Source organism: Pseudophryne corroboree, chromosome 4 (genome assembly GCF_028390025.1).
Source record: "Pseudophryne corroboree isolate aPseCor3 chromosome 4, aPseCor3.hap2, whole genome shotgun sequence".
NCBI lineage: Eukaryota > Metazoa > Chordata > Amphibia > Anura > Myobatrachidae > Pseudophryne > Pseudophryne corroboree.
In genome coordinates this window covers 816,438,346-816,466,322 of record NC_086447.1, presented here as the reverse complement: position 1 = coordinate 816,466,322, position 27,977 = coordinate 816,438,346, and the positions used below count along the sequence as shown (strand labels likewise).

The 27,977-nt window shown below is 43.2% G+C and overlaps 1 long non-coding RNA gene and 3 pseudogenes across 1 annotated transcript in view; 1 reads left to right on the top strand and 3 right to left on the bottom strand.

The window, feature by feature from the left end:
- Window positions 1-5,381: 5,381 nt before the first annotated feature.
- Window positions 5,382-27,977, bottom strand: part of LOC134910440 (uncharacterized) — a 69,806-nt gene continuing 47,210 nt past the window's right edge. Inside the window, exons 2-3 of the long non-coding RNA XR_010176198.1 lie at window positions 8,004-8,076; window positions 5,382-6,362 (exon numbers count right to left, since the gene is read on the bottom strand). This is a non-coding gene — a long non-coding RNA (uncharacterized LOC134910440). The remainder of the gene's footprint in view (window positions 6,363-8,003; window positions 8,077-27,977) is intronic.
- LOC134912306 (5S ribosomal RNA) lies at window positions 21,142-21,261 on the bottom strand (annotated as a pseudogene).
- LOC134912472 (5S ribosomal RNA) lies at window positions 21,529-21,648 on the bottom strand (annotated as a pseudogene).
- LOC134912134 (5S ribosomal RNA) lies at window positions 22,582-22,701 on the top strand (annotated as a pseudogene).

The window sequence follows — 27,977 nt, the reverse complement described above, 5'->3', positions numbered from 1 at the left end:
ATGTCAATCTCTCAGTATTATGGTGTGGAAATCTCATTAGTAACACGAAGCACAAGCCACTCAGAGAAGATCATGCTACTTGGAGAATGAAAAATGCAAGAAAATGAGTCAAGAAAATTTTTGTGCAAAGGAATTTCTGGGAATGGGAAAAGAATGACGCATATTACACAGCAGACGTGTTAGTGATTATCACAGTGCTAAAGAAAATAAACTTAGATATAGATGTTACAGCAACATTTGTTTTATTTGCTCCATACATTTTAACTGACATGTGTCCCAGATTTTTCTAGGTCAAAACCACTTAAAGGTTGAAATTTGAATACATTTGTTTTTTTCTATTTTTTTTTTAAACTCAGACTCCTAATACACCTGTGTGTTGTTTATTAATATAATCCTATGATTTACAGCATGAGGCAGCCAGAACAAGCAAGGGGTGCAAATGATGGACTAAGATAAAATGAATGTTATTTTAAAAATAACAGTAGACTGGCTGTAAAAAGATGCATTTTCACATGTGTTCATAGAAATGTGCAAAGAGCTAGACCAGAGATTTTCAACGTTTTACAACTCGCGGCACACTGAACAAGATTTAAATATTGCCAAGGCACACTGAAATATAATGGTGATGCATGGCGCAGTTGCGTGTCCTAGGATGTCATGTTGCAGCTTCTCCATAGGTAACGCCCGAGCCACATCTGAGAAAGCCAGAAGAGCCCAACACTGCCCGGGGCCAAAATTAGAACTGGCTCTGCAACCACTAAACCCACCAGTATTGATCGTTCCACGGCTTCAGTAGTGGCAAAACACTGACAGGCCTGGCTGTGCTTCTATGGCGGCACACCTGGAGACTGCTCAGGGCACACTAGTGTGCCACGGCACAGTGGTTGAAACACTGAGATAGACAAACTTGCTACTAGTTACTACAAACACACACACACACACACACACACACACACACACAATAATACATTTGTAATCTACATTCCATTTTAAAAGTAGCCGCCAAACAGGTACTATTGAGGTGTAATTGGGTTGGTTTAGAAGAAAAAAATTACAATTCGTAAATTATTTTTACAGAAGCATACTTCAGGAGGTGCAATAATGTGCCCAGAAAGGGGAATGGCTACACTAGAAAGGGACGGAACTACCGGTGGAGCAGCAGGTACACTGCGCCGGGGGCCCCTGGGGACTCAATGGCCCACCTCTGCCCAGACCATCAATTAATTTTTCTCTGGCCTGATGACTGGCCCAGCACTGGGAGCCGGTGTGCTCCATCACCTGAGGGACCTGCCCCTTACCATAGGGAGGTGGGAATGGCCTTGTGTGTGTTTGCATCAGTGTCAACCATCCGAGTCAGACTGATAGGAGATTCATGCGCTAATGTTCACTGCCACGCACTTCCTCTAATTCGCAGACAGCTGTCTGAAAGAGGTAGCCAGGGCAGAATGGGTCACTGGGATTGCGGGTAAGCTCCTGCTTGGCAGGTCCAATTGTCCCACCTGCTGGCCCGACTGCCACACTTCCAGGATTTGAGTTGCACTGTGGAGCTCAAACTGGAAGCTGACATCTGTACCGGCTCTCGAGCAATTCCGTGTGCCTTTAGCCAGAGCAGCGTAGCAGCATTGGCGGAACTGGTCCAGTGGGGCACAATAGGCTAATCAGCCCTAATGGAGGGGTGAACAGGAATTTGGGCTCTGTCTAACCTTCGTTATATTTTCCCTACCTTAATCTCAGTCGATCTCTGGTAGTTTTGCAGGCTGCTCCCCTTGCTACTTGTCTGTAGCCGGGGACTGTGCATCTTGCCGGGTAGCTGGTGGTGATGTCACTCTGTTCCTGCTTCAGTGCCGCTTAGTCTGTGTCTCTCTCGTCCTATGAACAAGCAGCAAAACTACCCAAGATCGCTGGAGGTTACGGTAGGGATTGGACAATTAGCACTGTGACATGGTCCCGGCTGCACCATTTATACAAAATGGAGCTTAGAGATGTTTTGCCAACCCCCCCTTCCTGTCCACCAGAACATACCTTATACCCTCTATCCCCAGAGACAAAGACCCCAGGGACATACTGTAAACTTCCCACCCTAGCCACAGTGACTTACAATGCCCGCCTCCCCATTGGCGTAACTATAAATATTTCCCATTAACATTATTCCACACACTGTAATGCCCATTGTACATAATGCCACACCATAATGCCCATTATACATTATGCGACACACAGTAATGCCCGTTACACAATATGCCACACACCATAATGCCTATCACACATTATTCCACACACCGTAATGCCCATTACACATTATTCCACATACCTTCATACCCATTACACATTATTCCACACACAGTTATGCTCATTAAACATAATTCCATACAGTAAGGCTTCTAATTACTTTTAAATTACCTACTCGCTATCAGGGGTTCATGCTCTTTGCCAGGGGTTTCATGCGCTGGTTCAATGCTCGTTGTCAGGGGTTTTTATGCTCATTGCCAGGGGTTTCATGCTCGTTGTCAGTGGTTTCATGGCAGAAGATGCAGCTTTCTGCATCTTTCCACAGAGACGCCAGCATTCCCGGCACTTCTGGGTAACACTTGTTAAGTTCGATTAACTTTCAGGAAAAAGCAGTACCTTATTACACAAGGGTTCGGGCCGCTGCGGCCGCTAAGTGTGTGCGATAAACCTCTATGAATGTATACACGTTGCGTAGGCATGCCGACACGCTGTGAGCACAATGTAGCTAGCTACACGTGCGGCTGAATACACTTTAAACCCCTGACAGGAATAGAATGCGACACCAATTGTATATGTTATGTTGTGGTCCAATGCAGCAACAAATATTTACTTAAAAGGGGATACAACAGAAATACAATAATACAAAAGAACAGCTACAACCAAGAGTACATACGTTTGTTCGCCTGCGCCACCTGGATCCGGTCCTCAGTCAGTCTAGCAAGATGACCTTCAGAGAGTTAGCCTGGGACCGGCCAGGGGGCCAGGCTTTTATACAATTGTCCAAAGCATATTACAAAGGGAACTGTAAGCTCTTCTTTCATAGGGGGTCATTCCGAGTTGTTCGCTCGGTAAATTTCATCGCATCGCAGCGATTTTCCGCTTAGTGCGCATGCGCAATGTTCGCACTGCGACTGGCCAAGTAAATTTGCTATGAAGTTAGGTATTTTACTCACGGCTTTTTCTTCGTTCAGGCGATCGTAATGTGATTGACAGGAAGTGGGTGTTTCTGGGCGGAAACAGGCCGTTTTATGGGCGTGTGGGAAAAAACGCTACCGTTTCTGGGAAAAACGCGGGAGTGGCTGGAGAAACGGAGGAGTGGCTGGGCGAACGCTGGGTGTGTATGTGACGTCAAACCAGGAACGACAAGCTCTGAACTGATCGCAGATGCCGAGTAAGTCTGGAGCTACTCAGAAACTGCACAGAGATGTCTTTTCGCAATATTGCGAATCTTTCGTTAGCAATTTTACTATGCTAAGATTCACTCCCAGTAGGCGTAGGCTTAGCGTGTGCAAAGCTGCTAAAAACGGCTTGCGAGCGAACAACTCGGAATGACCCACATAGGTCAGAGGGCTGGTCATTTACAGTACATGAGGGGTCATAGGTCGGTTTGAATAGGTGGGCGATGCTTGGTCCAGGTGTAATTGCAGATATCCTTCACTGGGTTCCCGCCGAATATCAGTACAGTAATTACAGTGAGATATTAATATTGTATTCCTGCGCAGGAGCATGCTATATTCTGCAAACTGCAATTGGAATATTGCCCTTGAAATACTGTACATCTGGATACCAAACACTATGTCCTAACCTAATTCTGTCCCCTCACATCCTGTAAAGTTGAATACCTCTGTTGTTATACTTCTGAAGTAAATGTAACTTGCTGGTGTGGTGCGTGTAGACTATGTGTAAATTATGCACTATGTGGATAAAATATCAGATATGTCTTTGTGGCTTTTCCATACGAATGCGTATGCTACTGTATTTACTCATACCACGCGCTAATACGCAGGGCTTTGTGAGCCAATGTACGCATTGTGCGGGTATGCGCACGCACGGCAGAACAAGCACACGCATGGAGGCCACTCTGTGTGGTGTTTGCACGTGATGCATGTGGGTATAATATTTTCGACTTCGACACACTATATGCGCTGTGCTTTCCTGACAGACGCTAGAGGTCAAGTAGTAGGCAGTGGGCATTTTTGGAGGGAGATTTTCAGCATATTTCCATAACTAGAATGCATGCAATCTGCATAAACACTGTCCGCAGGCAGGCACCACATGGCTCGCTCGCTGGTAGAAATGCTCTGCTGCTCGCTATATGGAAGGGAGCATCAGCACCCCCAAGCCAACACGGGGTCTGCAGGGACTAATATTACACTTCTGAGCTTCCCATTGGCCCCAGTGACATAGAGTGCCCGCCCTACACCCCTTTCCGGCTCCAGCGACATAAATTTCCCACCCTACCCCTCTCCTGGCCCCAGTGATATAGAGTAGCCACCCTACACCCCCTCCAAGCCCCAGTGACATACAGTACCCGCCCTACACCTCCTCCCAGACCCAGTGACAGAGTACCTGCCCTACTCCCCCTCCCGAACCCAGTGACAGAGTACCCCCTCTACCCCCCTCCCTGCCCCAGTGACATAAAGTACTCACCCTACCACCCCCCTCCTGGGCCCTGTGACATAATTACCCTCCCTATCCCCCCTTCCAGCCCCAGTGACATAAATTTCCTCCCCTACCCCACTATACTGTTATGAATATTAAAAATGTATTACCTTACCATAAATATAAAATAATACATGTGAAAAATAGTAAAAATGACAAAATAACCCTAAATCTATACAGCCTCCAACCTCCCCTTCCAGCCAACCAATCTCACACCTATTTCTATGATGTTATTCTATTATGAATAGTACAAATGTATAAATTTACTTTCAAAATAAAAAAAATACATGTGAAAACAGTAAAAAAATCTACATAACCCTAAATCTATCCAGCCTCCAACCTCCCCTTCCAGCCGGCCAGTCTCATGCCTTTTTCTATGGTGTTATACTATTATGAATATTAAAAAAAAAATACATGTGAAAAACAGTACAAAAATCTAAATAACTCTAAATCTATCTGGCCTCCAACCTACCTTTCCATGCGGCCAGTCTCACACCTTTTTCTATGGTGTTTGTCTATTATATAACCTACTATTAGCATACTAACTACCTACCTACTACTATAAGTACAAACCTTTATTTAAATAGTAACATTTAAAATCTAAAAGGTAAAACATAAATTTTTTTTTTTAACTCTAACAATGTTTTTCAAATATAAAAACTAACAAAAATAAAGATTCTAAAACTGTCCCAAACCCAACCCACCCTCTATGACCATCTAAACTAACCCCAACCTAACAAAACAAAAACATTCAAAGTAACCTTCAAAATAAACATTGAAAGTAGTTTTCTGAGCTACTCTTTCTTATTTTATATTTATAGTAAGTTAATGCATATTTTTTGCTGGGCACATCATCTTCATTCACATCTCCCATTTGATACAGAGTCTTCTATTCGAGTAACCAGCATTGCTGTGGCCTCAGCTGGTGTTCTTATAGGTTGGGTGTCTTGGGGAGGGTTCTCCAGGCTGAGCTGAAAAAATGAGAACCCTCTAAATCGTCCTTGCTCCTTAGCTGTTATTGGTTGCTTACGGGCCTCTGCTGCCTCCATTCTCTCTAGGTGGCTTAGAATGAAGTCAGAGTGTGGTAAGGATGGTGGTCCGCATCTGTATGGGGGCACAGTCTCAAGGGCTTCCACTGCGACCCAGTCGACCGGCTGGAAGAAATGATGGAGTTGTATGTTACCATTGACTCCAAGTCTTGTAGGATGGTAAACAAGACTTCCGGTGATCATTTGGGTCATTATGACACCAAATGAAAACCAGTCAGCACTGGCACTGTACTCCCTGCCAGCACGCACCTCAGGAGCAATGTAACCACGTGTTCCAATGAAGCCAGTTGCCCTCTGGATTTTCTCTAGTGCAAGACCAAAGTTGGCTATCTTAATAAAACCCGTTCCAACCACCAGGATGTTCTCAGGCTTGAGGTCACGATGGATTATGCCCTTGGAATGGAGGAACTGTACTCCACATAGAAGCTATGATGAGTAGAACCTGGCAGTAGGGATTGTAAGGTGACCTCCCCTGCACGGCACCCATAGAGGGAGAATATAACCTGTGGCGAGCGCAGCAAGCCTGCTAGGGGCTTTCTAGCAGCCGGCATACTGGTGGCTGCCAGTAAAACATATGTATTCCGAAAAACCATCAGTCTTGGATTATGGTTATTTCATCCATGGTCAGGAACTGAATTGTTTCTGTGGAAAAAACAAAAACATTTGGTGCTTAGGTATTGACATTACTCTTCAGAAAAATCTGTCACACTCATACCAATGCAAATACAGACATACCTTGAGTTTTACATACAACTTTGTTTATACATAAAAGAAAACAAAACTTTGTATGTTTGTATGGTAGAAAATCTATGGGTCTATTTATGGAGCTTTGACAAACAATATCTCCGGTGAAAACTGCTGGAGAATGGCTATATTGATGCTTCACACAATTTAACACAACCAATTTAAAATAGGTTTCCCATGGTGCCTTAATATTCTTTTTTATAGACATCCCCAGTAAGCCTCTATATGAACGCAGCCTTAGTCAATTTAACAATTCCACCATAAACGAACGTCATCTCAGGATGAAGTTGGCTTTACATGCTATTGGGGCCAGCGAAGCCTAATAGATGGCTGCTGGTGGCAGGAATAAACCTCTCCCAGAGATTCCCTTTCATGGAAAGTTGCAGCTGTACAACATAATGAATTGATGCGATATGCAGTGATACATAATGATAGTCACAAGGCATTTCATTCATCTTCAGATCTCTTCCCACATATATTTGCCACTCCACTAATAAGAAAAATCATGTTAAGTGAATTGGAGACATTTCTGTTTCACTCAAAATAATTCTGGACGTCATAAATAATTTTAAAATGATTCTTCAAAAAAGCTTCTCTTTGTGAAGCAGCTAAGCAGCAGACAGTTGTTCAAAAAGGTGCACTATTTATCCACCAGGGGACTAGTGCGCATCAGATGACGCTAACCTCAAAAGGCCACTAATTACTTACAAGATAAATGTGCAGGCTGTAGCAATAAAGCTGACGCTATCACTGTCCTGGAAATATTTCCTCACTAGGATTCTGCTTAGGAGTATAGCTTTGAACATTGACTTACATAAACATTTAATACATAATGAAGTAGATCTTCTGTCATAAATGACAATATAATAAAGACAAGAACATTAATGTCGTTGTAACACTTAATTTAGGTTTTAAATTAACCCCTGAGAACTGTATGCTGTCAGCAAGATAATTATGGGCATCTATACACATAGCCATATTTTCCAAGCCTGGGATCCTGCAATTGCCAATCAACCTGTATTATTAAACTCAACTTGATTTACTGTTATCATTGTATTCTTCCTCTAGTATGGCTAGCCAACAGTACCAACTCTAATGCTGCTTTCACATTGCAAACCCTGCTTTTAAAACGTTTCTTAAAACTAGAGATGAGCGGGTTCGGATTTAACGCCAGAATTAACGCCAGTTCGGTTTTATCCGTTTTTTTTTTCTATTGGCTATCCAAAACACGTGACATCCGTGAGCCAATAAGATGCCGTTTTGAGAACCGAGTAAAACCGAGTAAAACCGAACCAGCTCATCTCTACTTAAAACGGGTCTGAGCAGTTAAACCCCCTTCACATCGCATGTTGTAACTGGTATATTACCATTTCATTATCGTTTTGGTACCTTTCACACTGAACCCGTTTCACCCATAGAAAACAGTGGTTGTCATTGTAAATGGACTTTTCTGGCCCACACATTATTAATAATTATGAATTAATTATTATTAATTTGGCTAGTTGTACGATGGAACCCAGCAGCTTCAAGCATCTTTACCATGTTTTTGTAGATTACTGCATCCTTCACTGTCCCAGTGATTTGTCTAGCAATTTCTTCATCCCCTCTGATCCTATTTGAAAGAAAAAGGGTGTGGGGGACCGCACAAGTACAGTATTTAGACAGATAAAGACCTCTGAAAAACTGAATTATTCCTGAATTACTTCACAGTGCAGCAAATATAATGTAATTGGAAAAATAATAGTCCCTGTACATGTTAATTATTGCTTTCAGTGGTGCTCCCTTGAGTCAAAATATATTTAGCAGAAAAATAACCAAACAAAAGAGTGTTTTGATAAAGCTAAATATTATTTATCTTATATAATACCCTTTATGAGGTCTAAGAACACTGTACGCTAACTACGTATGAAGTACCGTAAGGGTACGCACGTTGCGTAACAATCGCTTAGCCGTGGTCGAGACGCTCAAGCGTTACGTTCGCTCACGGCCAAGAGATCACTGGCAGGCACGCTATTGGCTGCCGAATACCGTAATGATTCGCTATAGCGATGTGACCGCTCGAGACCACGAGGAGATCACCAGCGGCGCATACGCTCACAATGTAAAACCTTTATATCTAAACCATAAACAGTGTATTATGCAGTAAACCCTTTGTGTAGTGATATGGTGTAAATGCAACACAGTATAACCTTACTAGTTTAAAAGCAGTTTGAGCGTCACCGACGCTCTGAGAATACTTAACTCTATAAGAAATACACAGATACCTGGGCTTAGGGTCCAACGCCTAATATATATATATTTTGAATGATATACTTGCAAAAGAATTAATACAAATACAAATCATACACTACAATATAACATAGACTAACTAACCAGGTAACTACACAGTAAATACAAGACAATTAAGTTTAAGAGAAAAATTAGAGAAAGAGAAGAGAGAGAAAGATATGGCCCATAATAACAAGAGAGAAACAGTATGATTACGGAGAAAAACTTACGCACAAAGGAAACGATCGCATGCGCCTCTGGACATCCAGCTCCCGATTTTCAGCAATGATAACCGTTGAAGAGAAGAGCTGGATGTGATCGGCCTTTCTATTTATGCCCCACACACAATGCAATTCAATGGTCCCTACAATCTCATTGTTCATTGGACACAGGAATTCCTCCTCGCATTATAACAAAAGGTCATAGGTTGATTCATACAGGTGGGCTGTGACTATTTCCAACAGCTCAGGTGGGAGGGAAACTGGGTTTCCCGCCGCATGGGTAATAAAGTGCAAATAAAGTAAATGTTCATAAACTTCTTATGTCCATAACTATTCGCACGAGCGATTGATCTGCTTCAAACCAACACCGGAATATTTCTAATTAAATATTCTTCCGATGGATACTAAACACCACTGTATTACTCCTGTCTGACCCTTCGTATCAAACAAAGAGGGATTTCTCTGTTCATGAACATTCTATATTAACCAAACTTTCAGAATCTATCAAAGGGACCATGATCTAAAAAATACATTATATAGTGAAAATATGTAATGATTGAGTCGCACGCTACGATCACAAACTCTACCGTAAATACGCATACCGTGCGCCTGCGGGTGCCCGCGACTGTGAGTATGCGCACGTACGGGAGAGCGTACGCATGCGCAGCACGGACCTGTGTGAGGTGCAAATATGGTAGTGTGCATAGAGATATTTTTCTGACTTTGACAGTCCACCCTTTGGCAGTCAACAATAACTGCCACTTCCTGAAAACATTTCAAAAAGAGAAAAATATATGTTAGGGGTTAATACATTTACATGGTTGGGTAGGGGAGGAGAAGGTAGGAAAAGGGTATGACCTAGTGAGATAGCAGAAGCATGTGTGTATGAATCCGTGCTTGGGGGTCATGTATCATCGTGCCGTACGTGTTTTAAATCAAGCTTCGAGGTATTGCGAAGTATACATTTGAATTCCTTCTTATCCCGTGGTATGGGTCTGTGGATGGGCTGTCAAACTTTACCGAGCTCTTTTCGGCTTTGGTTGTAACAAAATGGGGGAGCACATTTTAGTTGATGATACATGGATGGGGGAGATATGAGATTGCTGATATCTGTGCCTGTATTCCCTATCGACTATGTGTGTCATTACCTGAGGGTTGTAGAAATGAAGAAAAGACATAATTACGGTAAATGCGGTGGTATTCTATGTCAGGTAAATGTACATTCGTCGATTGAGGTCTTGTTTGGTGTCTGTTGAATGCAGTCTTCTTTGTGCTTTTGCTCATAAGGTGCGAGCAAAGCTGTCAATGTCCATAGATTTACAAAAGTGTTGGGCTAGCGTAATTTTAAAATTTCTAGGGAAACTGGGGATCCATGGCATAGTTCATCAAAAATCTGTGTATCAGGTTGTCAAAACTTCTTTAATCTCTCTGTTGTCTGTATATCGGCTCATCAAATTCCTCGTCCAAGTGGGTCTTTTTACCTTGGAGGAAACGGAAAAACAGGTGAAAGAAACGGACCGTAGAAATCGCATTTTCATCACATCATTGTTTCTACATTTGGGTCATAAATCAAGTCCATTGGAATTACAGTTTCCTCACTCCTTAAACTCATTACCCTAGTACGATGATTGCACCTCATTAAAGCCTGACCGCATCTAAATATCAAACCAATCGTTATGATAACACCTAAGATACATAGGAGAAACTTCCCAACATCCATTATAACTCCTTGGGCCCATTCTCCTAAACCGGAGAACCAATTTCGCGGGTTCAACCATGACACCCAACCAGTCAGCTCATTACTCACAGCAGCAAGGGTGAGATTGTGTCTTCTGCGAAATTCCCACTTTAGTTGGAGAATATCGTCCATCTTTTGGTCTATGACCTCGACCGGGTCCTCGGTGCTATTCGTAATATATGTGCAACATTTCACGCCGTATTGTGTTGCCAGTGTGACACAATATCCGCCTGTTACTGCTGTGAGGTAATTAAGAACCATTCTATGCTGGACTAGTTCTGTTTTGTAAGCTTGAAGTTCCCTTCCAGTATACCTAAATGTGTCATCATACATTTCAGTGATATTATCTAACAAATTTGCGAGCGCCGATATGTATTTATAATTCAGCACTCCTCTAGCGGTGCGGGTGAAATCTAACGCGATTAAGAATTGAATCCCGGTGGATTCACTTATCAGGTCAGAGGCCGGATGCTCTGTCTTCTCTATCAGGTGCCTTTTAACAATGTGCTCGTAATGGGTGTGAGTATAAGGAGCTTGGGCACCACGGTGTATGTCTTTCATTTTGTCATGTGATACAGTCATTACTTCAGGCAGTACTTTTCCAATATAACACAATCCTTCAGAGTTTGGGGCAAGCCACTTGTACGCCTTTCTCCCGCATATGAAATATGCATCATCGGGGAGAACATATGGGACGGAGTAGGACATAACCATATTACACAACTTCCATGTGAAATCTCCTAACCCTAATTCTTCCATCTGCTTAGTACACGTATCAGGTTGTACGATATGTGCACAGTATCCTGGTGATACCTCTCCAACTCTAGTAATCCTATTTCCTAAGGTATACCTATACCGGAAAGATTTTCCTCTACTGGCTATGTGGCGTTCAAGCTCTGTATCTGTAGGCATTCTATCTGCTCTATGCGAAAAGGTCATGGTTTGGTTACTCCATGACACTTCCCAATTTCCCGGCTTTCGGGGATTGGAGATGTTAAAACATAATAGGGACCTATCCACATGGTATTGGTGGAGCTTCAAACTAGGAGGGCTGGAGATATTAAACCTCCTGTCCACCGGTCTCCCACCACTTAACTCAAGTACCTCCCCTAACGTTAAAGGAAATGGTACTAGCCCTGATTTGCTATGACCTTGAGGTACTTGAGAGCATACCCAACAATCTGTTTTATTTAACACACTACCCACTAAGGAGTGATAGTCACTCAATGGATGCCGGTCCATATGGATATTAAAACTGGATTGGCATTTCTTTATGCACCCATCCTCAATGACATTGTTACAGAGCCGACAGATACAGTTTTCTTCAGCTAACAATCCTTCACAATTCCTTCTATGGTCAATGCTATCGGATCGTTTTCTGATACTCGCCTTTACTTGTTGGTTAAGTTGTTCTTGGAAAACTACGCCTCCATTTCTGTCATCAGAACCCATTCCGGAACCTCTCTCGAACTCCATGGTACTCTCGCCGGAACAGACTGCTCTGGTCAACATCATGGTCAACAGGAAAATCCGGATCACAGTCTCTTGGGGCAAGTCCATCTTGTAGGAGGAAACGGAGAAGAATGAGAAGGTGGAAAAAAATAATTTGAGGGAGAGGGGATGGGAAGTTGGAGAAAAACAATAAAAGGGAACAGGGGATCGACAACTGCTTTTGATCTTGTAGTTCTCGATGCTCAGGTGCCGCCTTAGTCCTCCTGGAACAGACACTCTAGTGATACAACCTCTACCGTCTGTTCCTTATCACAGAACTTCTCTGGATCAACGACCTTCTTACAGTGGGACGAATGAACCCAAGTCTCTCTCTCAGCAACCTTCAATGCTGTAGTGCTAGTCAATAAGACCTGGTATGGTCCTTCCCATCTGTCAATAAGGCAACCTGAGCGTAGAAAATTCCGTATCATTACATAATCCCCAGGTTCAATGTCATGACAATTACTATCTGGTAAGTCAGGAATCACTAACTTCAGATTATCATTTTGATTCCTTAACTGTTTACTCATGTTAATCAAGTATTTTACAGTCACTTCATTGTTACACTTCAAATCATCCTGAGGGTTAATCATAACATGCGGTTGTCGACCAAACAAGATTTCAAAGGGAGACAGATTAAGAGGGGACCTGGGAGTGGTTCTGATGCTGTACAGTACAATGGGTAAAGCTTCTGGCCATGTCAATCCTGTCTCTGCCATCACTTTACTATGTTTATTTTTAATAGTGCTGTTCACTCTTTCCACTTTCGCACTCGCCTGTGGACGGTATGGAGTGTGCAGCTTGCTATCAATTCCCATCAATTTACACATTCCTTGAAAGACATCACCTGTAAAATGGGTACCCCTATCACTTTCGATAATTCTAGGGATACCATATCTACATACAAATTCCTGCACAATTTTCTTAGCAGTAAACATAGCGGTATTTGTGGCCGCCAGAAATGCTTCGACCCAATTTGAGAAAACATCTATACAAACAAGTACATATTTCAAATTTCGACAAGGGGGTAATTGAATAAAGTCAATCTGTATTACCTGGAAAGGGCCGCCGGCAGGTGGGATATGGGATGGTTCTGTTGGTATTGTTTTTCCGATGTTCTTTCTCAGACAGGTAAGGCATGACATTGCTCTTTTACTCGCATGAGATGAAAATCCTGGGGCACACCAATATGCTCTTACCAACTTGCACATCCCTTCCCTGCCCAGATGAGTCAGCCCGTGAGCTGCCTCAGCTAAACATGGAAGGTATGCTCTGGGGGCCACCGGTTTACCTTGTCCATCCGTCCAGAGTCCTGAGGACTCCTGGCCATATCCCTTTGCCTTCCAGACTGCCTTTTCCTGTGTGGAACACAAATTTTGCATCTCACACAACTTCTGTGTGTTGATGGTATTAAATACCATCAGTTGTGTGGTGTCTGTCTGTCTGTCTGGGGGTACCAGCTGCTAATTTAGCCGCTTCGTCTGCTCGGCTGTTACCAAGTGATACTGGGTCTTGGCTATATGTATGTGCTTTACATTTGATAACAGCCACTCTGTCGGGTTCCTGTATCGCTGTTAGAAGCCTTTTTATGTGAGCTGCATGCGCTACCGGTGTACCAGCTGCCGTCATGAAATTTCTGAGGCGCCATAGGGCTCCGAAATCATGGACTACCCCGAATGCGTATCTAGAATCGGTGTAGATATTGGCTGATTTGCCCTTAGCCAATTCACATGCTCTGGTTAGGGCGACCAGTTCAGCAACCTGGGCTGAGTGAGGTGGGCCTAGCGGTTCCGCTTCTATGGTGCCTTGGTCATCTACGACTGCGTACCCAGTACACAAGTCTCCCGAGTCAGACTGTCTATGACAACTACCGTCCGTGTAGAACGTAAGTTCTGCATCTTCCAGTGGGTTGTCACTGATGTCAGGCCTTGCGGTAAAATTTTGGGTCAAATATTCCATACAATCATGAGTGTCTTCCTTTGTATTAAATTCTCCTTCCCCACCACTCTCATCCTCCACCCTTTGTGCCTGTCCAGGCACACCTGGAAGATATGTTGCAGGATTTAATGCACTGCATCTCCTTATGGTGATGTTTACGGGGGCCATTAGTGCCAATTCCCATCTTGTAAACCGCGCTGATGAGACGTGCCTGGTTTGGGCAGAATTTAACAAGGCTGACACTGCATGTGGTGTATGAATTGTGAGGTTGTGACCTAGCACGACGTCTTCGCTTTTCGTTACTAGCAATGCTATCGCAGCAACGCTTCGCAAGCATGTGGGGAGGGATCGCGCTACCGTGTCTAGCTGAGCGCTGTAATATGCTACTGGCCTGCTGGCATCACCGTGCTTTTGGGTTAGTACGCCTGCCGCGCAACCAGCACTTTCTGTTCCGTATAGTTCAAAGGGTTTCCCATAGTCCGGCATACCTAATGCTGGTGCCTGCGTTAGGCACTGTTTAAGTCTCTCAAATGCTGTCTCAGACTCGTCTGTATGCGAAATCCGATCAGGTTTGTTTGAGGAGACCATTTCCTGCAAGGGTAACGCTAGGATGGAAAACCCTGGGATCCAGTTACGGCAATACCCACACATTCCTAAGAATGTTCTGATCTGCTGCTGGGTTTGTGGCAGAGTCATGTCTCTAATTGCTTGAATTCTATCAGCGGTCAGGTGTCTCAGTCCTTGTGTTAGACAGTGTCCCAAATATTTTACCTTAGTTTGGCATAATTGCAACTTGTCTTTGGAAACCTTGTGTCCTGTGTCTGAAAGATGAAACAGGAGCTGTTTCGTATCCTTCAGGGATGCTTCCAATGAATCAGAACACAGTAGTAGATCATCCACGTACTGTATTAATACTGATCCACTCACTGGTTGGAAAGACTGTAAACAATCATGCAAAGCCTGAGAAAATATACTTGGACTATCTATGAATCCTTGTGGTAATCGAGTCCATGTGTATTGGACTCCTCTGTATGTGAATGCAAACAAATATTGACTGTCAGGGTGCAGAGGTACCGAAAAGAAAGCGGAGCAGAGGTCAATAACAGTGAAAAATTTCGCAGTGGGAGGGATTTGCATTAGGATGACAGCTGGATTTGGCACTACGGGGAACTGACTCTCAACTATTTTGTTAATCCCCCTTAGATCCTGCACTAGCCGGTAACCCCTCCCCCCACTCTTTTTAACAGGGAAGATGGGACTATTGGCAGTGCTGGACGTTCTTACCAGAATGCCCTGTTGTAGCAAGCGCTCTATTACGGGATAAACTCCTAACTCCACCTCTAGCTTCAGAGGGTACTGTGGGATTTTTGGAGCTATCCTACCATCTTTTACTTGTACAACTACCGGAGCTACGTTTGCCATTAATCCAGTGTCCTGTCCATCTTTTGTCCAAAGTGACTCTGGTATCTGAGATGTCATTTCTTCTACTTGGGAGGGAGTCCTATTTGTCATAATGGTATGTGACATTAATTTTGACGGGGAGTCTAACATGTCTCGTACTTCCTGAGCGTGATTCTCAGGTATGTCCAAGAATACACCTTCAGGAGTACAATAAATGACGCACCCCATTTTACACAGTAAGTCTCTTCCCAGGAGATTGGTCGGTGCCGATGCAGCCAGCAAAAAGGAATGCTTGGAATGTAAAGGCCCTACTGTAATCTCGGCTGGTTTGCTAACAGGGTAGTGCTGGACTACTCCCGTTACCCCTATAGCTGGAATTGTCTTACCAGTGGTTCTCATGCCCACTGTCGAATTTATCACTGATTTGGCCGCCCCTGTGTCTACAAGAAAGTTTAATGATTTACCAGCTACATTGATTGCAATTTCTGGTTCACTTCCAAGGCCTGCAATCAATTTTACTGGCTGCAGATTACAGGTATGGCCACACCCCTATTGGGTATGGTGACCTCCCTGAATCCCGCTGGCAGCAACTACTTGTGAGGGAGTTAGCTGGGAACTACCAGAGGCTTGCCAATCTCTGTTTGGGGGGTATCTTTTTGTTTCCCCTGCATGTGGCTCATAACTCCGTTTCTGCGGACCCTGCTCCCAATGTCGTGTGTCGTGTCGTTGTCTAGGGGGTTGATAAGATTTTTGTACATTTCTCGATCTACAGTCTCGTGCAAAGTGTCCCTGTCTGTGACAAAAATAACATGTTACCACATTTGACTTACCCACAGGGTTTGGTGATGTTAACACAGGCTGTTTTGTGGTCAGGGCCTGTATACTTACTGCCATTAACTTATCACTTTGTTGTTCCCTGTGTCTGGTGATGTTCCTATCGTGATCAATAGCAGCCTCTCTCAAAGTAGCCACAGACAGACCTCGCCAACATGGTTGTGTGGTCTGTACCCTAGTTTTCAATGACTCTTTTAAACCATCCATCAGTACCGATACTGCTACTTCTCGATGGTTTATGTTTGTTTTAATGTCCTCTATGCCTGTGTATTTTGCCATTTCTGATAATGCTCTGTGAAAATACTCTGCAGCTGTTTCTGACTCCTTCTGTTTAATGGAGAATATTTTGTTCCATTTAACTACGGCTGGGAAATACTCCTTTAACTGTAAGCTTATTCTTTTTACATTGTCTTTGTTGTACACATCTGTAAGAGGTACATCCTGATCTAATCCACAGTCAGCTAAAAATTGAGTTGCGTCAACATTGGAGGGTAAACATGCTCTCAGCAATATCTGCCAGTCTTTATTGTTGGGCTCTACAGTGTTACCTAGGTCTCTGATGTATTTTTGGCTGGCAACTAAGTCTTTTCTAGGGTCAGGGAATTCAGACACTATGGTCCTTAATTCCATTCTGGAAAATGGGCTATACATGGCAATGTTCCTCACAGGGGTGACTCCTGATGTGTCAGTTTTCCCATTTGGAACAGCTATTACCCTAACAGGATTAACTCTAACAACATCACTCTGTGTGGGTTCTACAGCCTGTGGTGAAATGGCTTCAGCATAGTGTATGGTGCCGTACTTACCTGTAGATACGACCTCACCTATCCCTCCGCTAGGGGCCCTTGTTACTAATCTCGTGGGTGGAGCTGTGCCTACTGTGGTCTCTGCTATGGTGGCTGCTAGAGAGAGCGCTGAAATTGTTGCCGATTCGTCTTCTTGATCACACTCCTGAGGAAAGTTCAAAACAGGGTACAACTTGCACGGGTTAATACTTGCATTGGTTAATTGGTTAACATTATCTTTAACATTTACACAGTTGCTAAGTGTTTGTGTGTTACACCTTAGTGCGTCATTCTCCGCAACCAATTTCTCTCCTGATATGTATGGTGGCGGTGGGGCCGTGGCTATCAGTTTTCTGATTGAGCCAGATCCCGCCGCCTGAGCCAATCCTCTCTGTATGTCACCCTCCTGTTGCCACAACTGCAAATAATCATAATGCTTGATTCGTCTCTTTGCTGATTTAATGAGACATATCCTTCTCCTTAAATTCGTTAACACTTCTGTGCTGAAGCTACCTACTCTTGGGAATTTCTCCCCGTCATGTACCGTCATTCTCTCCCATTCATCACATAAAACCTCCGTGTGTGAACCGTATTTTTCACACATCACGTATCTTGCCGACCCGACTGGTCGGTTCACTGAATCAACCCGAACCGAGGTTGATCGCCCCCTACCTGAACAAGTGGCCCCCATAGTTCGAAGGTGTTGCTTTATTCAGCCAACCCTTACGCAAACCAAAATGTTCAAAATAGGCTGACGGTGGCGGTTTACCGAGTACCCCACTCACTCGCCCACGCCGACCAATACGACCTGATCACACCGATATGGTGCTGGCGTACTCGACCCAGGGCCCCTGCGACCTGAACCTCTATTTACTGGAACCTGTGAGGGTGATCCGAAGAACACTTACTCTTTCCAGTAACTATTGGTTGTTGGATAGTTCCTGAGTGAGCAGCGAACTTCCCTTAAAATAAAAAAAATTACACAAATCACGTTAGAATGTACAAACAGCGTTTATGACCTTCGTACACAAATAGTACCGGTCAGGTTTACTAATGTACACAATTACGTGCGGTACAATCGTTCAGCACATAAGCAACTAATCTTATGTACGGAGCGACCAGTGGAATCGAAAATTGCGGCTGCGAATTCCTTCAGCAAGAGCTTGTATGGCCTATATGGGTGTTGCACCAACCCTTTCTTGGTGTTGTGCCTGTGGACTGTATAGCGGACTTCCTTGTCTGCTGTACCTGAACCTGCTGGTCTGCTATGACCTCCTGGTCTGTTACAGTATGACCTCCTGGTCTGCTACACTCTAATGCTCAAATTGTATGTTTTAACCAGGGATGCCTCCCTAGCCACCATGTACGTCACTTACACGCATGTACCTCACGAGAACTCGACTTTTCTTGTGGTTCAACCTGTAAAATTGTATACAACACACTCACTCACCACATGTACACTTTTGTTTCTATTTCTATTTCTGCGCAGAAATTTCTCTTTAGACCAGATGTGTTACAAATTAGGAGAAGGATCTATTAATTTAAATTTCGAATTTAAAATAAATTTGTGCGATTTATCGCCTTGCGTTATTTACCGCGTTGCGCTATTTATCGCGTTGAGAAGCGAAAAAAAAACTTGTGATTTGAGTTACGTGGGCGTACCCGTACGCTCCGTTGCGTAATATACGCTGCGTGCGTCGGCCTTTGGTTTGCGTGCACAAATCTCAGTCCTTGTTAGAGACACGTGTACGCAAAGTAAAGATCCACCGTAACACAATTTATATGTTTATCAATGTAGATGATCCTTGATCATCTACCGCACAACACACTGACTTCGCCTTATCTCCCAGGAAAAACTGTGTGTTTGTCTATATTTTAACTATGTTATCTTTACTTTTACACTTTGAAATAGCGGCAAATCTCTCTTAGCACGTTTATCAACTATATAATAGCGAACAGGAGAGTGATATACGAAAATACACGAATGAAAAGAAATGCAGATATGCGTGCGTGTGTACGCAAGACAGAAAAATAAACAGTTTTAAAAGAGACTAGCGTGTTGTTCTTACCTCCGGTTCCCGGATTCCTTCAGCACCCTTTACTAAGAGAAGCAGACGCTTATCCAAACAGCACTACGAGGAATATGATCTCCCGCCCTTTGCTGCTGGATAATGTCTGCTGTAATTACCTAGTGCAGATATGTGAAGGACAGGACGAGCCCGCAATTGATAAAGCTAAATATTATTTATCTTATATAATACCCTTTATGAGGTCTAAGAACACTGTACGCTAACTACGTATGAAGTACCGTAAGGGTACGCACGTTGCGTAACAATCGCTTAGCCGTGGTCAAGACGCTCAAGCGTTACGTTCGCTCACGGCCAAGAGATCACTGGCAGGCACGCTATTGGCTGCCGAATACCGTAATGATTCGCTATAGCGATGTGACCGCTCGAGACCACGAGGAGATCACCAGCGGCGCATACGCTCACAATGTAAAACCTTTATATCTAAACCATAAACAGTGTATTATGCAGTAAACCCTTTGTGTAGTGATATGGTGTAAATGCAACACAGTATAACCTTACTAGTTTAAAAGCAGTTTGAGCGTCACCGACGCTCTGAGAATACTTAACTCTATAAGAAATACACAGATACCTGGGCTTAGGGTCCAACGCCTAATATATATATATTTTGAATGATATACTTGCAAAAGAATTAATACAAATACAAATCATACACTACAATATAACATAGACTAACTAACCAGGTAACTACACAGTAAATACAAGACAATTAAGTTTAAGAGAAAAATGAGAGAAAGAGAAGAGAGAGAAAGATATGGCCCATAATAACAAGAGAGAAACAGTATGATTACGGAGAAAAACTTACGCACAAAGGAAACGATCGCATGCGCCTCTGGACATCCAGCTCCCGATTTTCAGCAATGATAACCGTTGAAGAGAAGAGCTGGATGTGATCGGCCTTTCTATTTATGCCCCACACACAATGCAATTCAATGGTCCCTACAATCTCATTGTTCATTGGACACAGGAATTCCTCCTCGCATTATAACAAAAGGTCATAGGTTGATTCATACAGGTGGGCTGTGACTATTTCCAACAGCTCAGGTGGGAGGGAAACTGGGTTTCCCGCCACATGGGTAATAAAGTGCAAATAAAGTAAATGTTCATAAACTTCTTATGTCCATAACTATTCGCACGAGCGATTGATCTGCTTCAAACCAACACCGGAATATTTCTAATTAAATATTCTTCCGATGGATACTAAACACCACTGTATTACTCCTGTCTGACCCTTCGTATCAAACAAAGAGGGATTTCTCTGTTCATGAACATTCTATATTAACCAAACTTTCAGAATCTATCAAAGGGACCATGATCTAAAAAATACATTATATAGTGAAAATATGTAATGATTGAGTCGCACGCTACGATCACATAAACTCTACCGTAAATACGCATACCGTGCGCCTGCGGGTGCCCGCGACTGTGAGTATGCGCACGTACGGGAGAGCGTACGCATGCGCAGCACGGACCTGTGTGAGGTGCAAATATGGTAGTGTGCATAGAGATATTTTTCTGACTTTGACAGTTTGGAAAGTAGACTCTTTTTTGGGAGCACTCTAATTCAGAGGTTTAAGATTATAACATCACTGGTGAAATCGATATAATTAGATAGTATTTTCAAGTTGAATTTAAGGAGTACAAATATAAGGTGAATTTGCCGCGCGAACATATGAGCGTAAATATTAAACATAAGTGATCAGAATGTCACAATTTACTAACTGCCTGAGATTAATGGCTATGATGCAAAGAATGTAATGTCATTGCATGATATTTCTCATATAAGATATGACCATCATTTATTCTGCATCTGTCCATTGTGGATCATTTTGATCGCAGAGAATTAAATCATTGGTCATATAAAAAGTTTACCATGTAACATTAGTCTAGGTGACAATCTATTCGGGAGTCAATTTTTTGCAGTACCAGGGTGTTCAAAGGTGGTCTCCCATCCTATTACTGACCCGGCCTTTCACTGCTTAGCTTCCAAGGTCAGAAGAGATTGGGCATCTCCAGTGAGGTATGACCGCAAATATTGAACTCACCTCTTTAGTCACCTTTGTGTTAGTAATAATGGTAAATTATTTTAGGAATATGAGGCACAAGGCACAAATGCCATACACCCTATGAGAAATTAATGCAAATGTCCTGACTTAGTCACTGAGTGATATGTCAGGCACACATCAAGAGTAGAAAAATAAGAAAAAATCACTGCGGAAAAATTAATCTAAACCACACAGCATATTCATTTAGCAGTACCTTGTAAATATAGTATAGGTGACACTTGATCTGAGAGCCAATTTATTGCAGTACCAGGGTGTTCATAGGTGGTCTCCCATCCTGTTACTGACCCGGCCTTTCACTGCTTAGCTTCCAAGGTCAGAAGAGATTGGGCATCTCCAGTGAGGTATGACCGCAATTATTGGGCTCTCCTTTTATTCGTCACCCTAGTCTTTATAATATGATCACAGTGTATCCATATGTACATACATAGTACCAACACTCGACAATATATGAGAAGAATATAGTGAAGGCAGTCACCTGATCTTGTCACAGATTGACATGTCAGGTACAACAATCCAGGTACGTAGATAATCTTTGTGTTCTAAAGTCACAGTATGTCCATATGTACATGTATGGCACCAATGCCCAACAGTATAAATAAAGACAGACACCTGATCTAGTCACACGTTGACATTTCAGGTGTAACAAAACAGGTACGTAAATGAATAACAATTACTGGGCAGGGAATTTTTTCATGCCCACACCGTATCCACAATTAGGACATATTTTCTACTCATGAAAAGAAATTGGGAGACATTAAGATATGGCCGCATCAGAAAAAACGCAATATATATAAATGATCAGTATAATTATACCTAAGTTTATACCTGGGTACTATAATAAAAAGCACCGAGATATATTATCTGCACCCAGATATATGTTCACTGACAATGTATTGGTATACAAATAAGCAGGATAGGAAGTAGAATTTGTGCTCGATGCTATTTTATAAAGGCTTTTTGTGGTAATAGCATCGTAGGTTTAATCCAACACTGTGCTCCTTTTAGTAGTTTAGGCTCAATAAAAATATATAACCTTCCACTGTGAGAGAAAAAATAGTTCAAGGATTACTCCTGAGCCTCTTTGAAAGGCAACAAAAATTTTTCCGCACAGTGATTTTTTCTAATTTTTCTACTCTTGATGTGTGCCTGACATATCACTCAGTGACTAAGTCAGGACATTTGCATTCATTTCTCATAGGGTGTATGGCATTTGTGCCTTGTGCCTCATATTCCTAAAATAATTTACCATTATTACTAACACAAAGGTGACTAAAGAGGTGAGTTCAATATTTGCGGTCATACCTCACTGGAGATGCCCAATCTCTTCTGACCTTGGAAGCTAAGCAGTGAAAGGCCGGGTCAGTAAAAGGATGGGAGACCACCTTTGAACACCCTGGTACTGCAAAAAATTGACTCCCGAATAGATTGTCACCTAGACTAATGTTACATGGTAAACTTTTTATATGACCAATGATTTAATTCTCTGCGATCAAAATGATCCACAATGGACAGATGCAGAATAAATGATGGTCATATCTTATATGAGAAATATCATGCAATGACATTACATTCTTTGCATCATAACCATTAATCTCCGGCAGTTAGTAAATTGTGACATTCTGATCACTTATGTTTAATATTTACGCTCATATGTTCGCGCGGCAAATTCACCTTATATTTGTACTCCTTAAATTCAACTTGAAAATACTATCTAATTATATCGATTTCACCAGTGATGTTATAATCTTAAACCTCTGAATTAGAGTGCTCCCAAAAAAGAGTCTACTTTCCAAACACTCTTTTGTTTGGTTATTTTTCCCCTCTGATCCTAAGCAGCTCCCTAAGCTCCTCATCACTCCAATTTGCCATTTTAAACTCTCTTCTGTATAATAAAACAGCATAAAATGCTTCTTCACTCTCATGTTTTTCCTCCAGTTTATGTCCTGCTTCTGCCTGGTGACATCACGCATGGAGACAGCCTATCACCTTCTGTGGTTTGGAAATACCGTTTCTGAGCCTTTCACATTGCACAATGAAACAGGTCTGAACCGTGTAGGACCCTGCTTTTTACCCGTTTTAAAATATCAGTAATCTGTAACCAGTAAATTCAAAGTGGCCCTTTCACACCGCAGCTAGAACCGTTTTGGAAGGCTTAAAAAACTGCAATTTACCGAGTTATAGCTGCGGTGTGAAAGGGGTATAAGGGTCATGGAAAAATGTAATTTGGCATGATTTTGCCCCCCAAACCCCCCACCCTCCTGGGCTATCAGACAGCACATCATGTACCAGCAGACGTTACCAGAGAGGAAAATGTGTGTAATGTATCCCATTGGCTACAGTAGGCAACAGCTGCTCTCATGGGATTTCATGCAAAGTTCTTTTGATAAATACAGTGCATCCGGAAAGTATTCACAGTGCTTCACTTTTTCCACATTTAGTTATGATACAGCCTTATTCCAAAATGGAATAATTTTTTTTTTTTCACTCAAAATTCTACACCCAATACCCCATAATGACAACGTGACATTTTTTTGGGAGATTTTTGCAAATTTATTCACAGCCTTTGCCTTGAAGCTCAACATTGAGCTCAGGTGCATCCTGTTTCCACTGATCATCCTTGAGATGTTCCTACAGCTTAATTGGAGTCCACCTGTGGTAAATTCAGTTGATTGGACAAGATTTGGAAAGGCACACACCTGTCTATATAAGGTCCCACACATGACAGTGCATGTATGAGCACAAACCAAGCATGAAGTCAAAGGAATTGTCTATAGACCTCTGATACAGGATTGTCTCGAGGCACAAATCTGGGGAATGGTACAGAAAAATATCTGCTACTTTGAAGGTCCCAATGATCACAGTGGCCACCATCATCCATAAATGGATGAAGTTCGGAACCAACAGGACTTTTCCTAGAGCTGGCCGGCCATCTAAACCAGAGGTTCTCAAACTCGGTCCTCGGGGGCACACACAGTGCATGTTTTGCAGGTAACCCAGCAGGTGCACAGGTGTATTAATTACTCACTGACACATTTTAAAAGGTCCACAGGTGGAGCTAATTATTTCACTTGCGATTCTGTGAGTAGACCTGCAAAACATGCACTGTGTGTGCCCCCGAGGACCGAGTTTGAGAACCTTTGATCTAAACTAAGCGATCGGGGGAGAAGGGCCTTAGTCAGGGAGGTGACCAAGAACTCGATGGTCACTCTGTCAGAGCTACAGCATTCCTCTGTGGAGAGAAGAGAACCTTCCAGAAGGAGAACCATCTCTGCAGCAATCCACCAATCAGGCCTGTATGGTAGAGTGGTCAGACTGAAGCCACTCCTTAGTCAAAAGCACATGGCAGCCCGTCTGGAGTTTGCCAAAATGCACCTGAAGGACCCTCAGACCATGAGAAACAAAATTCTCTGGTCTGATGAGTCAAAGATCGAACTCTTTGGCGTGAATGCCAGGCATCTTGTTTGGAGGAAACCAGGCACATCACCAGTCCAATACCATTCCTACAGTGAAGCATGGTGGTGGCAGCATCATGCTGTGGGGATGTTTTTCAGCGGCAGGAACTGGGAGACTAGTCAGGATACAGGGAAAGATGAATGCAGCAATGTACAGAGATATCCTGGATATAAACCTGCTCCAGAGCGCTCTTGACCTCAGACTGGGGCGACGGTTCATCTTTCAGCAGAACAACGACCCTAAACACACAGCCAAGATATCAAAGGAGTGGCTTCAGGACAACTCTGTGAATGTCCTTCAGTGGCCCAGCCAGAGCCCAGACTTGAATCCGATTGAACATCTCTAGAGAGATCTGAAAATGGCTGTTCACCGATGCTTCCCATCCAACCTGATGGAGTTTGAGAAGTGATGCAAAGAGGAATGGGCGAAACTGCCCAAAGATAGGTGTGCCAAGCTTGTGGCATCATATTAAAAAAAAAAAGACTTAAGGCTGTAATTGCTGCCAAAGGTGAATCAACAAAGTATTGATCAAAGGCTGTGAATACTTATGTGCATGTGATTACTTAGTTTTTTTATTTTTAATAAATTTGCAAAAGTCACAAAAAAACTTTTTATCACATGGTTATTATGGGATATTGTGTGTAGAATTTTAAGTATCTGGTATAAGGCTGTAACATAACAAAATGTGAAAAAAGTGAAGCGCTGTGAATACTTTCCAGATACACTGTATGTCCCATAGCAAATTACGATTGTTTACCTGGTGTCTCATTCATACGAAGAAATACATTTTTCAGTTTAAGGAAAGCGTTCAGGGCTACTGTCAGGAGGCACTTGCTCAGTTTGCTGTACAGTCTGCTCATTAATATTGTGTTATAGTAACTAGAGTGTTTGAAAAGCAGGCAGGTTAAATAGAAAGTAATGCGACACTTCAGCCACAGGAGTAAATGGAAAATTGTTAATAAATCATGATGCGGCACGAGATGTAGATCTACAGAAGTTTTATTACCCTTTTCTGACAGGGTACACAAGAAATGAGTGAAATTTGCAGGGAAATAAAACTTTTTTTCCCCCTTCTGTGTTTTGGAACCAAACATTTTCTTATTTTATAACACTATTTTTTTTTTAAATAAAAAAAAACATAGGTTCCAAAAATATTGCCAATCCCATTATCCCATAATTAATATTCGGTGAAGTCTCCCTTTGTGAGGATGACAGCACTGAGCTGCTTTCTGTAATATTAAACAAGCTCGGGAACACTTGTGGATGAGGGATCTTGAGCCACACATCCATGCAGAACATTTCCAGTTATATAATTGTCGTTTGTGGACTCTTCAATACCCTTCACAGGTTTTTAACTGGGTACAAATCTGGAGACTGAGAGAACCCATAGGTGTTTCTATAAAGGGGTGGTAGTCATGTGACCGCCGGTCGGCTGACCAACAGTCACATGACCTCCTCCGTGAGCCCGATGGCTCACTATCCCGATGGTCGGCATGCCGACCAACAGGGACTATTTCCACTCGTGGGTGTCCATGACACCCATAGAGTGGGAATAGAACCCGTGGCGACCGCAGGTCGCCACCGTGCCCGCAGCGTGGCGAGCGCAGCGAGCCCGCAAGGGGCTTGCTGCACTCGCCCCTCCCCGCCGGGATCCCGGCGTCGGTATGCTGCCAGGATCCCGGCGTTGGTAAGGTGACCGGCGGTCAGGAGACCGCCGGTCACCCGTACTACACCCCTATAAAGGGTGCGGTGTGAGCCCCTAGGTCCGAGGGACCCACACCACACCCATATATTATACTTAGCCCTCCGGAGTCCTGCAGCGGAAGCCTTGCAGTTCAGGCACAAATCACATTTCTGAGTGATTTGCGCATGCGCACTGGAGATGTCCCCGGGGACAATGTGTGAGCGTCATGTTCCCGGAGACCTGCGCATGCGCATTATACCAGAGTCACCTAGCTGCCTAAGAGGAGGGGGCCCACAACGGAGGCTGAATGCGGGTCCCCTCCTCTCTTAGAACGCCGCTGAGAGGACCATTACCAAACTCTGATTTCTGTCTCCCCGCAACCATTTCAGTGTGGATTTTGATGTGTGTTTTCGGTCTTATCTTGATGGAAGGCCCATTAAAGATTACATTTCAGCCTTTAAAATATCCTGGTATAAAGTGGGACTTATTATGCCACTGAATTTCACATGAGCAGCAAAACAACCCCAAAGCATCATTGAGCCACTACTATATTTGACAGTGGTATCAGGTGCTTTTGTTTGTCCGCTGTTCCTTTTTTGCTCCAAATGTAATGATGGGCAAAAAGTTTTATTTTTGTCACATCTGTCACATCTGACCATATCACACAATTTCAATTATAGTTTACAAAGCTCAGGCAAAATTTAATTTTGCAAAGCTCAGGCAGTGCTATTTGTGTCTTGCTTTTAACCACTTAACTGACGTTTTTCCCCCCCAAAAAAACGCTCCGAAATTGTTAGGTTTTTTTTATGAGTGAATTAGGTGAAGAGCATGAAACCCTAGCCAAAATAATTTTATAAAAAAAAAAAATAAAAAGATATATATTTCTTTATTATTTTTGGGGAAATTATCTCCCCCCCCCACCCCACCCCAAACATCGGTTGGGAACATCGCGACCATTGGGACTTTAGTTTTTAGATCCCGGGCAACTGGCAGGTACACAGGGGGGGGGAGGACGACTGGGGGGGTTGTTTTACACTCCCCAGCGGCTGTTATTGCCTGCAGCCGCTGGAGGGGGATCCTGCCGCGCTGATCGATCAGCAGTGATCGACAGCACGGCAGACCCAGGGGGAGAGTGCAGGGAGGCAGAGGGACCCTCCGGTCCCTCTGAGAGCAGCAGCAGAGGGAAGATGCTCTTCCCTGCCACTGCTAATACAGCTTATCTGACTGGTCGCATCCTGTGCGATCAGGTCAGATAATGCACTTGCAGGCATGGTCACATCTGATGCAACCATGCCAGGCAAGTGGTTTAGGGAAAGGAAGGGCTTCTTTCATGAACTGCTTCCAAAAAGCTCCTGGCCATGGCAATATCTGACAGTGGAGTTTGGAATGTTAAAAGCCCAAGATTCTAAACTGTGCATTTCTGAGACGGATTGTTAGGTTTTTCTTTGTCTCTATCATACCCCTTTTCCACGTGAGTACCAGGTCTGACCCGGGATTTTTAACCCGGCTACAACCTGTGTCGGCCCCGGCTTTAGACGCCGTTTCCA